This window comes from Pan troglodytes, chromosome 19 (genome assembly GCF_028858775.2).
Source record: "Pan troglodytes isolate AG18354 chromosome 19, NHGRI_mPanTro3-v2.0_pri, whole genome shotgun sequence".
In the NCBI taxonomy this organism is placed as follows: Eukaryota; Metazoa; Chordata; class Mammalia; order Primates; family Hominidae; genus Pan; species Pan troglodytes.
This window is the reverse complement of record NC_072417.2, coordinates 47522330-47539541: the sequence shown is the minus strand read 5'-3', so window position 1 is coordinate 47539541 and position 17212 is coordinate 47522330. Positions and strand designations below refer to the sequence as shown.

The following is a 17212-nucleotide window of genomic DNA, read 5'->3' as shown; positions in this document are numbered from 1 at the left end:
GAAACAGTGGGACTAATTATAAATCTCATTAAAGGATATGAGCGAAGACTGAGGACCAAACTCCTGTTTAGGTTAAGTGTGTGTACATAGATCTTCTATTTACTTAGAACTCTTCAGGAAATTTGCATGAGAAATGGCCAATGACTATCTCTTGGAATGAGAGCCAGAGGTGATGAATGGCATTTTATTTTGATTTTACACACTCTTCACTGTATGATCATTTTATACTAAATATGCATAATACAAATAAAATCTTCTGATAATTAGTCACATAAATATGAGATTCACAATATGAGAGACAAATACAACTAAAAACAAAACAGACCCAGGCAATTGCATCATATGTGATCCAATCCTATCACTTTAAAATTATCGAAAGGAATTATGCACATTTGCTAAGATTTTAAATAATGTGATTCTTCTCAGTTCTCTCTAAGTGTGACAAATTGGAAGTATAACATTGATCTCACACTGAATCTTGTATAAAAACAATGAACTCTAATGCAATGATTTTTATATTAAATTTACTTACATAATTAAACATATCAAGGAATTAAAGGGAGGAGTATTGTCATCTGGAATCAGAAGAGCTCACAGCCATCTCCACTGTTGATTGAAGATTTGAGTGAGGGGTCTTAGAGACTGAGTCAGTGGGCTGGGGTCTAGGCTTCACTCCTTTTTGGATCAGGTAACTTTAACTTTGTGTCTATTTCATTGTTTATTTAGCACTGCTGGTACAAACACAGAAGAGCAATTGATCCTCACTGGTGTTCTTCAGGGACAGCTGGTGGTAGGTGAGGGTGAGCTGGGAGGAAGGTGGCATTTTGGGAGGGAAAGAGTGTCCACTCCCCAAGCAGTTTGATTTTCTGGGGCTGTCCCTTTGACACCAAAGATGAGCCCTTACTGTTCTTTTCTATTTCTCTAAGCTCCCTCTGAGAATCATAGGTTAAGAATTTTTTTTGTACTAGTACTAATTATAATAAACTTTTGATTTTACTGCCAATTAAAAAATTATATTTCATTTTTCTCCATTCACAGTAGCAAATCTGTGAACAGATGCTTTGCCTGTATTAATATGCTCTTGTTCTATGTATTCTGCTTTCATGAATCTAGTTATGCAGTATTTAATTTTTGCCCTTTATTGATTACAAATACCATTTCAAGGAAAGCACAGTTTTTTGAGTCTTGAAGGAGAAAAGGGCTTTCCACAGGTAAGGCAGGTGGGAGTGAGATCAAGTTAGGATGTTGACCAAGAATGGTTTACACAGCAAAGCAGTGCTTACAACTACAAAGGTGCTTGCAGGCATCTGTCTGGAGGTCTCCTCAATAGCAAAGCTCCTATCCTGCCCTTTATATTAATGCGTTTAGAGCCTCACTCCATTTCCCTGGCAGCTTGGACTTTCTCAATTTTTTCACTTCTGGCCACCTTGTGCAGATGTTTCCAGAATGGGGAATCTTTAATCCTATTTCTGCCCAAGTTCATTCCTGGGTAGTTCTATTATAGTTTGGATATTTGTTTCCTCCAAATCGTATGTTGAAATTTATCCTCAGTGTTGGAGGTGGGGCCTAACGGGGGCAGATCCTTCGTGAATGGATTTAATGCCCTCCCTCAGGGGTGAGTGAGCTCTTGAGCTCTATTAATCTCAGGGAGAGCTGGTTGTTAAAAAGAGCCTGAACATCCCCTGTCTCTCTTGCCTCCTGTCTCAGCATGTAAACACTGCACAGGCCAGCTTCCCTTCCCCTTCCACCACAAGAAGAAGCCACTTGAGGTCTCACCAGAAGCAGAGCAGATGCCAGCATCATGCTTTCAGTGCAGCCTGCAGACCGTGAACCAAACAGACCTCTTTTCTTTATAAATTACCCACTCTCAGGTGTTCCTTTATAGCTACACGAAACAGACCAAGACAAGCTCCCTTCCTCCATTTGTCACAACCGTTGAGACACTTGTTTTCCTGGTTTTGTTTGTCTTAGTTGTTTTTGACTTTGCCTGGTCTTCTTCCTCAGTTGTTATCTATATTTAGGAGCATATATTTCACAGGGATAAAATATTCACTAACGAATACTTCTATTTTATTTTCACCCACATTTTAAAAAGATACAATTATCTCTTTTGTGGTAGCAAATGTAGGAGATTTTCATTACTAAATGGCATTTTATACATTTTTCTTATAGGAATTGATTGATGTACGTATTTCTAACTTCCTATATGGATCGCTTCCTCACATTTTCTTACCTTAAAGAATGACTTTTGTAGTTCTTGACAGATGAAAGGGCTTTTCTCAGAGACTGTAGCAGGAAGACAGAGCAGGTGTGGGGGTTCCTTAGAAGGGGAGGGCTGGGGCAGCAAGTTGCATGACACACCTCCTCAGCTGGCTCCTGGGAATGAAGACAAGGGGCTGTTTAACTACAGACACACTCAGCACCATGAGAAAGCTAAAACAAACAAACAAAAATCTATAGGCATATCTTGGAGATATTGCAGGTTTGGTTCCAGGCCACCACAATTAAGAGAGTCACACAAATTTTTTGGTCTCCCAGTGCATATAAAATTATGTTTACATTATATGGTAGTCTATGAAGTGTGCAATAGCATATGTCTAAAACAGTGTACACACCTTAGTTAAAAATACTTCAGTGCTAAAAAATGCTAACAACCCTCTGAGCCATTAGCAAGTTGTAATCTTTTGGCTGCAGAGCCTTGCCTCAGTGTTGATGGCTACTTACTGATCAGGGTGGTGGTTCTGAAGGTTGGGGTGGCTGTGGCAATTTCTTTTTTCTTTTCTTTTTTTTTTTTTTTTTAGAGACAGGGTCTGGCTCTGTCACCCCAGCTGGAGTGCAGTGGTGCGATGACAGCTCACTGCAGCCTCAAACTCCCAGGCTCAAGCGATCCTCCTGCCTTAGCCTCCCGAGTAGCTGGGACCACAGGTACATGCCATCAGGCCTGGCTAATTTTTAAATTTTTTTTTTTTTTTGTAGAGATGTGGTCCTTCTATGTTGCCCAAGCTGGTCTTGAACTCCTGGCCTCAAATGATCCTCCCATTACCTGAAGTGCTGGGATTACAGGTGTAGCCACTGTTCCCAGCCTGTGGCAATTTCTTAAAATAAGACAATGATGAAATTTGCCACATTGATTGACCCTTCCTCTCACTAAAGATTTCTCTGTAGTATGCGATGCTGTGTGATAGCATTTGACCCACAGAAGATCTTCTTTCAAAATTTGAGTCAATCCTCTTAAATCCTGCTGCTGCTTTATCAACAAAGTTTATGTAATATTCCAAATCCTTTGTTGTCATTTCAAAATGTTCACAGCATCTTCAGCAGAAGCAGATTCTATCACAAGAAACCACTGCCTTTGCTCATCCATCAGAAGCAACTCTTCATCAGTTAATCATGAGATTGCAGCAATTCAGTCTTATCTTCAGGCTCCGCTTTTAATTCTAAGTTCTCTTGCAATTTCCACTACATCAGAAGTAACCTCCACTGAAGTCTTGAACCCTTCAAAGTCATCCATGCGGGATGGAATCCACTTCTTCCAAACTCCTGTTAATGTTGACATTGTGACCTTCTTCCATGAATCATGAATGTTTTTAACAAAATCTAGAACAGAGACTCCTTTCCAGTAGGTTTTCAATTTACTTTGCCCGGATCCATTAGAGGAATCACTATCTATAGCAGCTATAGCCTTATGAAATATATTTCTTAAATGATAAGGCCTGAAAATCTAAAACTACCCCTTGATCCACGGGCTGCAGAATGGATGTGTGTTAGCAGGCATGAAAACAACATTAATCTCCTTGTATATCTCCATCAGAGCTTCTGAGTGACTATGTGCATTGTCAATAAGCAGCAATATTTTGAAAATAATCTTTTTTTTCTAAGCAATAGGTCTCAATCACAGGCTTAAAGTGTTCAGTAAACCATACTGTAAACAGATGAGCTGTCATCCAGGCCCTGACGCATTCATAAAGCACAGGCAGAGTTAATTTAGCTTAATTCTTAAGGGCGCTAGGATTTTCACAATGGTAAATGAGCACTGGCTTCAACATAAGGTCACCAGCTGCATTAGCCCCTAACAAGAGAGTCAGCTTGTCCTTTGAAACTTGGAAGCCAGGCATTGACTTGTCCTTTCTAGCTATGAAAGTCCTAGGTAGCATCTTGTTTCAGTAGAAGGCTGCTTCATCTAAATTGAAAATGTGTTGTTCAGTGTAGCCACCTTTATCAATGATGTTATCTAGATCTTCTGGAGAACTTGCTGCAACTTCTACATCGGCACTTGCTGCTTTACCTGGCACTTTTATGTTATGGAGACAGCTTCTTTCTTTCAGTCTCATGAACAACCTCTGTTAGACTTCAACTTCTCTTCTGCAGCTTCCTCATCTCTCAGGGTTCATGGAATTGAAGAGAGTTAGGGTCTTGCTCTGGATGAGGCTTTGACCCACAGCTGGTTCCACACCCCTAAAACTTTCTCCAGCTCAGCAATAAGGTTGTTTTGCTTTCTTATCATTCTTGTGTTCACTGAGTAGCACTTCTCATTTCTTTCAAAAACTTTTTTTTTTGCATTCGCAACTTGGCTAAATGTTTAGCACAAGAGGTCAAACTTTTGGCCTATCTTGGCTTCCAACATGCCTTCCTCACTAAGCTTAATCATTCCTAGCTTTTGATTTAAAGTGAGAGCTGTGTGACTCTTCCTTTCCCCTGATCGCTTAGAGGCCATTGTAGGGTTATTAACTGGCCTAATTTCAATATTGCTGCATCTCAGGGAATAGGGAGGCCTGAGGACAGGGAGAGAGATGGGGAATGGCGATTGATGGAGCAGTCAACACACAACATTTATTGATTAAATTTGCCATCTTATATGGACTTGGTTCATGCCTCAATTACAATAGGAACATGAAAGATCACTGATCACAGATCACCATAACAGAAATAACAATAATGAAAAAGTTTTAAATATTGTGAAAATTACCAGAGTGTGACACAGAGGCAGGAAGTGAGCACATGCTGTTGGAAAAACAACGACAGATTTGCTTGATGCATGATTACCACAAACCTTCAATTTGTAGAAAGCACAATATCTGCGTTAACTCCTGTTTCTCTGGAATAGTCTTGTAAACTTCAGGTTCTTTGTCAATGAGAGACTGCTTGGAGGCTAAGCCTGCTCTGAGGGGCTGCAGCTACCCTGCCCCTGGCAGTGTCTTTGACTGCAAGGCGTGGATAAAGCTGGAGATTTTTCGATGGAGCAGAGGCCAGCCGGGTGGTTGCACTGACTCGTGATAACCCTGGTGGCAGTGCTGGAGGCCGGTGAGGTGGTGAAGGGCATGGCGCTTCGGACATGGGCCCTTCCTACGTGCAGGACTTCCTGGGGTGCAGAGGCTAATTTCATCTTGTATGGATGATGTTCCTCTTCCTCCATCACCAGAGACCAGATTTTATCTTCAGATCTGGCTCCCATAGGAGTCATGTCATCTGCGCTGTATTTGATTTTGTTCTGAGCTTCCCACTGTGCCCTATGGCTGGTGTTTCCCCAGTCCATGGCTGTGATTACATCTCCGATACACAAATTAGCTACAGCAGCCTTGCTTCTGGGGGTGACCTGGAAATGGAGAGGATGCTTGAAGTCCTTGCTCCCCATGATGCAGAAGCCCCATGGTCCCGGGCCCTGAGGGACTGTCTACTGGGTGATCGTGGCATGGGGACAGGCTTGCAGGACAAGAGCACTGGTCATACCAAGAGAACCTGCTCTGAAAATTGAATTTTCCACAAGCCTAGCTGCTGAAAAGGCCCGCTGTAACCTGAGGACCAGTTTAAGCTCATATTTTCTCAAACACACTGCCCTGACTCGAAGACCAACCTTACCTCCAGCTGTCACTCACCAGTCAGAGCTCGCCAGCTCCCAGAAGCTTCTCCAGAGCCAATGTGCTTTCTTTCCAAACAATACCTAACATTTCTCTAATAAAACTCTCACCTTTTTTTAAAAAAAAACTTTTATTTTAGGTTTGAAGGTGCATGTTCAGGTTTGTTATCAGTTTACGTAGGTGAACTCGTGTCATGGGCATTTGTTGTACAGAATTTTTTCATCACCCAGGTATTAAACCCCAGTACCCACTAGTTATCTTTTCTGCTCCTCTCCCTCCTCCCACCCTCCACCCTCAAGTAAGCCCCATTGTGTGTTGTTCCCCTCTATGTGTCCATGTGTTGTGACCATTTAGCTCCCACTTATAAGTGAGAACATGTAGTATCTGGTTTTCTGTTTCTGCCTAGTTTGCTAAGGATAATGGCCTCCCACTCCATCCATGTTCCTGAAAAAGATGATCTCATTTTTTATGGCTGCATACTGTTCCATGGTGTATATATGCCACATGTTCTTTATCTAATCTGTCATTGATGGTCATTTAAGTTGATTCCATGTCTTTGCTATTGTGAACAGTGCTGCAATGAATATTTGTGTGCATGTGTTTTTACAGTACAATGATTTATATTCCTCTGGGTATATAAATTCCAAATGGGATTGCTGAGTCAAATGGTAGTTCTGTTTTTAGCTCTTTGAGGAATTGCCACACTGCTTTCTTCGATGGTTGAACTAATTTGCACTCCCACCAACAATGTATAAGCGTTCCCTTTCCTCCAGCATCTGTCATTTTGTGACTTTTTAATAATAACCATTCTGACTTGTGTGAGAAGATATCTCATTGTGGTTTTGTTTTGCGTTTCTCTAATGATCAGTGATATTGAGCTTTTTTTTTCCTATGCTTGTTGGTCATATGTATGTCTTCTTTTGAAAAGTGTCTCTTCATGTCCTTTGCCCAGTTTTTAATGGGGTTGTTTTTCTCTTGTAAATTTCTTTAAGTTCCGTAGAGATGCTGAATATTATGTCTTTGTCAGATGCATAGTTTGCAAATATTTTCTCCTATTCTGTAGGTTTTCTGTTTACTTTGTTGATGGCTTCTTTTGCTCTGCAGAGGCTCTTAAGTTTAATTAGATTCCATCTGTCAAATTTTGCTTTTGTTGCAATTGCTTTTGGTGTCTTCATCATGAAATTTTTGTCCGTTTCTATGTCCAGGATGGTATTGCCTAGGTTGTCTTCCAGGGTTTTTACAGTTTTGGGTTTTGCATTTTAGTCTTTAATCCAGCAGTCCACAACCTTTTTGGCACCAGGGACTGACTCTGTGGAAGACAATGTTCCCCCAGAGAGCAGTAGGCAGGGGGATGGTTTCGGGATGAAACTGTTCCACTTCAGATCATCAGGTATTAGTTAGATTCTCAAAAGGAGTGCACAACCTAGATCCCTCACATGTGCATTTCACGATAGGGTTCGCGCTCTTATGAGAATCTAATGCTGCTGCTGATCTGATGGGAGGTGGAGCTCAGGTGGTAATGCTTGCTTACCAGCCACTCACCTCCTGCTGTGCGGCCTGGTCCCTAACAAGCCACAGACTGGTACCAGTCCATTGCCCAGGGGTTGGGGACCTCTGCTTTAATCCATCTTGAGTTAATTTTTGTATATGGTGAGAGGAAGGGGTCCAGTTTCAATCTTCTGCATATGGCTAGCCAGCTATCCCAGCACCATTTATTGAATAGAGAATCCTTTCCCCAGTGCTTGTTTTTGTCAGGTTTGTCAAAGATCAGATACTTGTAAGTACGCAGCCTTATTTCTGGGTTCTCTATTCTGTTCCATTGGTCTATATGCCTGTTTTTGTCCCGGTACCATGCTGTTTTGATTACTGTAGCCCTGTAATACAGTTTGAAGTCAGGTAGCGTGATGCCTCCAGCTTTGTTCTTTCTGCTTAGGATTGCCCCTGGGCTATTCTGGTTCCATATGAATTTTAAAATAAAAACTCTCAACTTTCTCTTTGTTCTTGGAACATACTGAAGACCACCCGATCTGTGAGTATGCCCCACTTTGCCATTCTTGCCTCCTAAATAATCAGTGTTAAGTTTAGAGAGTCATGTCTATATTTTATTTGACTTCAGCAATGTAAACTGTGAGTCAGAGCTGCAGTGGTGGAGGCTGCAACCTTGGCAGCGGGAAGGTCAGTTCACAGGGTTTCTCGGCATGCTCCTCCTGTGTCCCCACCGTCTATAGGTGCCCTCCATCATACATGTGCCCTTGGCTTGTAGACTGGCCTGATCTTTCCAGAACTATTTTTGGTCATGCCTCATGCATGAGCTTGTGCCTGAGCACAATGATGTGAAAATTAATTTAGTCATATCTTGTCCAAACTAAAAACATTGAACCATTTTAAAGGAAAGCAGCTTCCCAATGTTGCCATATGTTGTTTTAAAATAATTGTAAAAAGTAGTTGCTCACGTAACAGCACTGGGCCTGCCATTGACCTTGCACGAGATGCCTCACACACATCTGACAGCCTATTACTGTGGACGCAGTCCTCAGTGCTGCTGCTGCATGGGACCCTGCTTCAGAGGAGCTCTGCAACAGCAAAAGTGCCAAGCAGATCGAAGAGGACACAGCAGGACCATGTGGGGCCCTCCTCCCAGTGGTCAGTTACATCTTTTGGTATCATGGTGGAGGTTGGGGGTGCCCCTGAGCTTCCTGTGCCCCCTTCCCATGCCCACTGTACCCACCATGACAAGCTGAGCATGTTTCTGTAGCCATCCTCTACCCTGAGTAGATACTCTGCATTTTTACTGTGCAATGCTTTCAGGACTGTGCCTCTGTGGTCACCCCTGTCGTCCAGCTCCGTTATGGCCATGGGAACCAGAACCTGGCATGTTCCAGCACCTCATTCTGCAGTTAGAAATCAACAAAACCTCCCAAATGGGAGAGGAGGGCCTAAAACCCTTGGAAAATTTCCTCTGCGAGATTTGCATGAGACTTGGAATGTCCTGAAGTTTAATATATGAAGGTATTTGAATGACACATAGAACTCCGTGTAAGACAGGTGTAGCCAACAGAGAAAACCATTCATGTCAACAGTCTCCCTCGTGCTCTTTCAGAGACCCTCTGAATTATAGCACCCAGAGGCCCTGGATGTCTTGGGAGCGGATGAGCCCCATGCACAGGCAGGAGAGTGGCGCATTCTCTGGGTAACGAAGTATCCTATAGCTAGAAGATTAGAAACAATTCTACATGAAACATTTGAAAGTATCTCTTGATCAGTTTATTTGTTTCTGAAGACACAGCTTTCCTTTGGGAAACAGTAGCCCAGAGAAAGGTCTCCACAACCAAAAAGCACTGTGAATTGTTAGTTGCATTTTGCCTGGTCACGTGAGTGAATTTCCTCCTGGACTGCATTGAATCTACACTGTTTTGGAGACTGGCAGATCTGTCGTTGATAAAGCCACATGTGCAGGGTCATCATCAGTTGATGTACTTCCATCCTAGCTGATGCTGTTGATTTTTCCCTGCCAGGAAGCTTCCTGACACAGCCTGCACCCCAGTGGACTTCCCAAAGCAAGTTGAGTCTGACTTCGCACCCCTGACATGAGAGTCATCTGACTTCTGGGCACGCCACTGAATACTGATGTACCTGAAGGAACCCTGGGTACCAAACATGCTCAAGTGAATGAATGGTGTCCAGGACAAAGCCCAGCAGGTGTCCAGACAATGGCCTCCCACCAGAGATCTTGTCAGCATGCCGCTCTGAGCACTGTGTGCCTTAGTGTCTTTGTGTCCTGGTTGCAATGAAGTCTTTCTCCATAATGTCAGTTTTTATACTTTTTGACCTAGTAGGACATCATGTGATGAATTTTCATGTGATATGAATTCAGCCTAGGTATGTCTTAGGATTGGTTTAGAGGGAAGACTGAAGCAGGTGAAATGGCAACCCCTTGAATACACATCCGTAATAAATTGAAAAATATTCATCATGATTTAATGGTATCTTTTAAAATAGGAAACAAAATATTTCCTGTTCATTAGAATCGTTACATCAACTAAAGTCATCATAACTAAAATCATCATTACATCAACTAAAATACAAAATATGGAATCTAATCTGATCTTCAGCAGATGTTGGCATTTCTTTAAGTGCACGTCTTCACTTCTGCAGTGCACTAACAGAGACTCAAGAATGACAAAGGGAAAAAAAGGCAAAATTAGGAAAAAGGGAGACATTTTGTAGTTGATGTTGGATACACTGGATGGACTATCCATTTGATATACCTTCTCATTGATAGAATAGGAGACTTCAGGTTTCACAAAGGCAAATCGTGTTTCATGAGAAAAAGCAACAGAAAAATATCGATAATAAAAATATTTTAGTGTTTTATGAAGAACTGTATGTAGCTTGAATCTTTAATTAAATAAATGTTTTATTTTGCATGTAAAATAGAATTCAGCCTTTCCTAACTCAGGACAGCAATGGGCTGAAGACACTGCTGGGCCCATCCTGCCATCTGCTGGGAGGCCTTGTTCCCTCAAAAGCCTTGGTTTGGAAGGATGATTGGAAAATAGCTTTACACACCCACCCTTTATTGTGTTTCTATTCACAAAGCCTTAATATACCTCCGTACTTCATGTAGTTGATTTTTCACATCTCTGATAAGTTTTTAAATGTCAGTATTCCTACTAAAGTCTCTCTCTCTGTCCTGTGTTCTATGTTCTAGGGTGTATGAAGAAAGGGCTTCAGCAGAAACAGAGGCTGAAGCCTGCGTGCTGGGGGCCGAGAGGCCAGAGGAGAATGTGATGAGACTTAGAATTGGTAGTGCAGGAAGTTGGAAGATCAAGTACCGTGATGTTGGTGCTGGCTGCTTGTGTTAAACTGCCTAGGTGTTAATCTACGGTAATTTTCGCCCACCTGTGGGGCTCCCCTGGTGCCCCAGCTGTGATGGGGTAACTGAACTGCCACCAGGGCCAAGCTGTCAGTGGCCCAGGATCTGGCGCTTGGAAGAGTTCTGAGAAGCACCCCTGGATCAAATGAGGAGAAACAGACTTCATCCATACCTATTCCCATTGTATTTAAAGAAGTGAATATTCTCAGGGATTTCCACATTTTAAAAAGTGTCTTTTAATTAAAACATTTAAAATAAAATAACGTTGAGGTAACAACCAAGTTACACTTCTTCCAGCAGCACCCAGCCAGCGAGAGCCCTCAGATTTTAGAATTTTAGAAGAGAAGATTGTGGCCATGTCTGGAATTCAAAGAAGAACCAGTGAGAAGAGCTAGATAGAACTGATGGATGCTGAAACATCTAATATTAAAATAGAAGGGCAACCCTAAATGATAATATAAAATTACAATATTAATGGTAGAGTAATTAAGGAAGCCATTAATGTTGAATTATGTATGTGTATGTTAAACCTATAAATTAAAATATCATGAACATTATACCATCTGTGCTGGTTTCAGTAATGCTAAGTTATAAAATAATTATTAAACTGTATGAATGACTTTTTATTAATATAAAATTATAAATTGCTATCATCAAATAGAACTTTAAATTTGAATAAAAAGAATATATTATTACTAATATGTTAGACTTTGATAAAATATGAAATTTAAACAACATTTTAATAAAATGCTAAGTTTCCCAGTAATATTTATATGAAGTTATTTGAGATACTGTTTGTTCAACAAATAATGTGACAGTGTCTAGTGTTGGCACTGTTTGATTAAGTGGTGGAAAAATAAAACATTTGCAAGGAAATGGGTTATTTCAAGTTATATTTTAATGTCCTTTTATTTCCACATAATAAAATCTTTATGCTGGGCATGGTGACTCATGCCTGTAATCCCAGCATTTTGGGAGGCTGAGGCGAGAGGATCGCTTGAGCCCAGAAGTTCAAGACTAGCTTGGGCAACATAATGAGACTCTGTGTCTACCAAACAATAAAAAATAAAAAATTACCCGGGCCTGGTGTTGCGTGTCTGTGGTCCCAGTTACACAGGAGGCTGAAGGAGGACTGCTTAAGCCCAGGAGGCAGAGGCTGTAGTGAGCCATGATCCTGCCGCTGTACTCCAGCCTGGGCAACAGAACAAGATCTTATGTCAACAATAAAATGAAACCAAAAAGTAAAATCATTATTATTCACTTGATATTCGTGAAGAAATTGTCAATATTGATTAATATCCTCATCTGAATTTTAAGTGATTCATATAATGGTAGACTGTAAATATATTACTTAGAGATAAAGAGGACTTTATTTAAATATTCAAGTTATTGTCAACTAGACTATTTTAATGTAAATCTTGTGGCTCATGTCATATGTTATTAATATTAACTTTAATTTTTATAATAATTGTGTGCATTTCAATGTATGCATTTCATTTTAGGTAATTTTGCAATTTTTTATTTTTATTTTTATCTTTTTAGAGATGATGGCTCACTATATTGCCCAGGCTGGTCTTGAACTCCCAGGCTCAAGCGATACTCCTACCGCGGCCTCCCAAAGTGCTGCTGCGAATACAGGCGTGAGCCACTGCGCCCGGCTCCGATTTTGCAATTTTAATTGTTCTGCAAAAGTTTCCTCTGAATATTCATCATTCTGCAGTGTGTGAATGAACACAGCCTGAAACGTTGAGAGACTTGAGATAGAGTTTAAAATATGGTGATTTTATTCCTCGTGTGTCTTCCAGGTGAGAATCCACACGTTATCACATGAACCAGTGATGTGTGTCATAAGGAAATTAAGAAACAAACCTATACTATTTTTGCTACCCTTGTTCTCTGGAAAATGAACTGTAATAGATTTCTAGAATTAATTTTTGATGCTAAAAATATTATCATTCCAATTCAATAGTGAGAAGAGCGCCGCGTTCTGTGCTACGCTAGGGGGAGCACCCACTTTGGTAATGAACATCGTTCCCTGTTAGTCTTTAGTGAATTAAGGGCCGGATGAGGAAGTGGGAAATAGGAGGAAGCTGTGCCTCCCCGGAGGAGCACGTGCCCTCAGAGCCATAAGGCAGGAGCAGAGGCTGCCTGAGTTTGCAGCGCGAGGCCAGGGGGCTTCCCTGGGACTCGGCGACCGCCCTGTGCGCTCGGACGCGCAGGCAAATCCCCGCTCGGCTGCGCCTGGTGTGCACGGAGCCCTCCTACTTGCTTCCTACGCCGCTTATCCGTTTATCTGCATCGTAAAAGCCAGCGTTACTTTGTTTTCGTTTCAACTACTTTTCCAGTGCCACGGGATTTCATGCAAAGTGCCTTAGACGGTAGAAATGCCTACTCCTCTCGTTTCCTTATTCCTGGAATGCGCTCACATGCGGCCACGTAGGGACCTGGGACGCTCAGCCCTTTCTGCGCCCTTGCCCTCTCCAGGGCGGCATCTGGCAAGGAGGGCGGCCCAACACTGCAAGCCTGATCCCAGGGGCTGACCTCTGGGCGGTCTCAGGGACTGACTAGGGATGCGGCCGCGGGAGGGGGCAGCCGAGCGGGGAGAGGACTGGGGGAGGGGCGCGGGGTGTGCTCTTGGGGCAGGGCGGGGCAAGGGTGGCTTCGGGAGGGACTGGGAGGGGGCGGCCCTAAGAGAGCGGTTGGGCTCCCTGGCTGCCTGTACACTGGTGCTTTTTTCTTTGCTAACGCCCTGGATGTCACCAGCCCAGTTTGCTCATCTCGCCGGCAGCCCCACTGTGGTTCCGTTATTTTCTGAGAGATTTTCCCTTCCTTTCTCTTTTTGCCCTAGACCAGAACTGCGAGCAGACACCCCTAGCGCCCCGGAAGATGGGCTATGGTCTCCGGCCACCTCCTGCCCGTTTCTCATTAAAGCTTGAGAAGGAGGAGGGTGGCTGTGTCCCAGGAGCTGGGTTGGCACCCTCAGTGAGGTTGTGGGGCTCTCGTGGAGAACACAAACCATCCCTCAGGACAGCAGCAGCAGGCAAGACCCCAGATGGTCCTGATCAAGACAAAGACAAGCCACTCCAGCATCCTGTCTGAACACAGACAGATGGGAGCATCTCTCAGGCCAGGAGTGCCAGCCGTGTCCCCTCCCAGCCCACATGGTGACTGCTGCTTTGGCCTTGGTGACAGCCTGTCCTGCCCTTGTCAGGCCTCCCGGGGGATGAGGTTTATGAAGCTTCCAGTGTATACCTACCTCCTCCTGCTTCCTGACAGTGCTCAACTCAGAGCCAGCCCCCTCTCCCGTTAGTCCACCCCTGGCCAGCTGGCACACACACACAGCCTGCAGCAGGGCTCTTCCAGGCCTCTCACTGCACCCTCCACAGCGCCATGGCATATTCTTGCAGAATGGAACAGTAAATCCAGCTGTAGTTTAACAACAGGTGTGTCTCTGGTAGGCACACTAGGCAGCAGCTCATATGAACTGTGCATGACTGCAAAGGCCTAGATCCTCACTTTTTCCTACAAACCAGAATTGCTGTTCTCAAAGTTTAAACCGCATTTGCAATACATGAGATCGATCCACAGCCTGAGTGGAAGGAGCCACATGCAGGGGATAGGGGGCCAGGCCACCCTTGGGCAGAGAATGTGGGTGCATGGAGAGGGTGTGTGGGGCAGGAAGGATCCCTGAGTGTTTCGAGCAAAGAGTGTGTGATCCTGCCTGCCCTTGGTGCCGTCCACTGGGGCTGGTCAGTGAGGCCGAGTCCATCATGGTGGTGGGGACACATGGCAAAACTAGAAGCCCTGGGGGAGCTGGGGGAAGGGAGCAGGCACCCATTATGCTGCCGTTGCAGTTTTCTATAAGTTCTATAATTATTTCAAAATAAAATATTTTAAAAGACCATGTCCCTAAAGGAGGGATAATAGTAAGCCTCACAATAGAGATTAGTCTGTACTCAGACCCACTTCAGCTCCAGCTGTGAAGCTTCTTCTGCTCTCCGATTCCAGAGCCTGATGGTGTTAAGGAGGCCCCTGTGGATGTTATAGCGATGTGGATGTTATGCTACAGACATCACAGTAATGACACTTTGGAGTCTCGGGTGATTTCCCCATGCTGTACAGGCGGCAGGATTTTCCATTTCCCTCTTCCCACATGAGCCCTTCCCCTACTGGGTATCTTGAGACTGACCACCCTTTGCCCCAGGCTGGAAGCCACAGAGAAGGCCATCTACTTGGGTTTCTCCCTTCCATGGAGCCTCCCTGCTTCTGTTCATCACCTGGGTCCCTCTCAAAGACCACAGAAGCTGCTCTCAAGTCTAATTTTCCATCTTGATTGTGCCAACAGTGAGTTTCACACATGTATGTTTCAGGCAGAGAGACGCTTGCACAGAGTGTGGGGATACCCTTGGTGGCTCTTTCCCCTCTGGGATTCTTCCTTCTTTCTTCTTCTTCCTCCTCTTCTCCCTCCCCTCCTCTCCTTCTCCCTCCCTCCCCTCCCCTCTTCTCCTTCTCTCTCTCCCTTCCCTCCCCTCTCCCTCTCTTCCCCTCCCGCTCCCCTTCCTATTTGTCACCCAGGCTGAAGTAGCGAAATGACAGCTCACTGCAGCCTTGAACTCCTGGCCTCAAGTAATCCACCCGCCTCAGCCTCATGAGTAGCTGTGACTACAGGTGTGCGCCACCACTCCCGGCTACATTTTTATTTTTTGTAGAGATGGAACCTTGCTCTGTTGCCCAGGGTGGCCTCAGTCCCTCTGGGATGCTACTGGGGAGTTACAATGTCTCTGGGGCACAAGGGATTGACTTGATCATGACTGCCATTCCCCAGATGGTGATCCAGGTGCTTGAGAAGCTCATGCCTTTCCGGGCCCATCTCAGAGGCAGTGGGGATGATCATCAAGGGTCTTCCTTGTGACTGATGGGGAGCAGCCGTTCAGGGGCCCTGGTGGGGGCTCTGGCAGGGCACGGCCTGCCACACCATTCCAAAGGTTCAGATTGTGACCTGCACACTGCAGGTGTCCCTTGTCCATCCCTACAGGGAAGAGTATGGCCATCTCCATTAGGCAGTGCCTTGGGTGTCCAGATGGCTTCCAGGGGTGACACTGCAGGTCTGAGAGAACTTGGATTGGAGAAAGGAACTGGAGGGATGGAGCAAGATTGGGCTCACAGGCTCAGCATCCCCAGGGAGCTGTGGTGACATGAGCCCAAGTGGGAATAGGTGTCTCTGCCCCTGTGGGAGTCCCAAGTTGGTGCCTGGGGAGGGCAGGGCTGAGGGGTTGCTGGGAGGTGAGTGTTGAGAGGCCTAGGAGGCCACGTCCATGAATGGGTCTGGAGACCTGGGGGGCTGGGTCTGAGGGAATGGGAGCAGGTATAACTGAGGGAGCTTGTGGGAGGACTCCAGCCCAGCTGTTCAGGGGAGCCCTGAGTCACTTTGGGGGTGTGAGGAGAGTGGAGGAAGTGGATGGTCCTGGTGCCTCAGGTGAGGGGGTGGGCTGCAGGGGGCCAGCCTTGTGAAATGCAGATCAACTTGGAGGTGAGCTCGGGAGCATGCAGGTGAGGACCCAAGAGACCGGGGGGTGCTGGGGCAGGTGGGGCAGAAAGACCAAAGACTGAGGCCCAGCAGGACCTGGGGTAGAGAAGAGAGGGTATAGGGAGGAAAAAGGGGGCAGCTTCACCAACTCATCAACTAAGGGATGGTTGGGGTGGGCCAGGAGCTAAGCAGGGGGTGGGGTGATGGGGGAGATGGAGACCTCACGGGGCAGTGGGGCCCTGGGCACTGGTTTATGTATGAACAGGTGGGCAAGTCCTCTAGAGTCGTGGAAAGTAAACATGAAACCCACAACTGCACACACGTCGTCCCTCGTTTTTGTCATGGTGTTAATCTCCAAGTGGCTTTGGTTCTTCCCCAGGCACAGAATGAAGCGACCCAGGTCATCACTGTCCTGGAGCTGCCCCTGCCTACTTTGACTTTTCTTCTTGGCCTGTATCTATGTCTGACACACACCAGTTAGTTTACGTGTAGGTCCATATGTTTATTGCGGCACTATTCACAATAGCAAAGACTTGGAACCAACCCAAATGTCCATCAATAACAGAGTAGATTAAGAAAATGTGGCATATATACACCACGGAATACTATGCAGCCATTAAAAAGATGAATTCATGTCCATTGCAGGGACATGGATTAAACTGGAAACCATCTTTCTCAGCAAACTATCACAAGGACAGAAAACCAAACACTGCATGTTCTCACTCATAAGTGGGAACTGAACAATGAGAACACTTGGACACAGGGCGGGGAACGTCACACACCAGGGCCAGTAGGGGAGGTGGGGGACTGGGGGAGGGAAAGCATTAGGAGAAATACCTAATGTAAATGACGAGTTTATGGGTGCAGCAAGCCAACATGGCACATGTATACCTATGTAACAAACCTGCACGTTGTGCACCTGTACCCTAGAACTTAAAAGTATACAAAAAAAAT

General features: G+C 44.7%; 1 protein-coding gene across 1 annotated transcript in view; it reads left to right on the top strand.

The window, feature by feature from the left end:
- KCNJ12 (potassium inwardly rectifying channel subfamily J member 12) overlaps positions 1-16384 on the top strand; it is an 80091-nt gene extending 63707 nt beyond the window's left edge. The window contains exons 3-5 of the transcript XR_002940200.3: positions 10567-10742; positions 12274-12536; positions 13580-16384. The gene's annotated coding sequence lies outside the window, so the exon portion shown is untranslated. The remainder of the gene's footprint in view (positions 1-10566; positions 10743-12273; positions 12537-13579) is intronic.
- Positions 16385-17212: the final 828 nt, after the last annotated feature.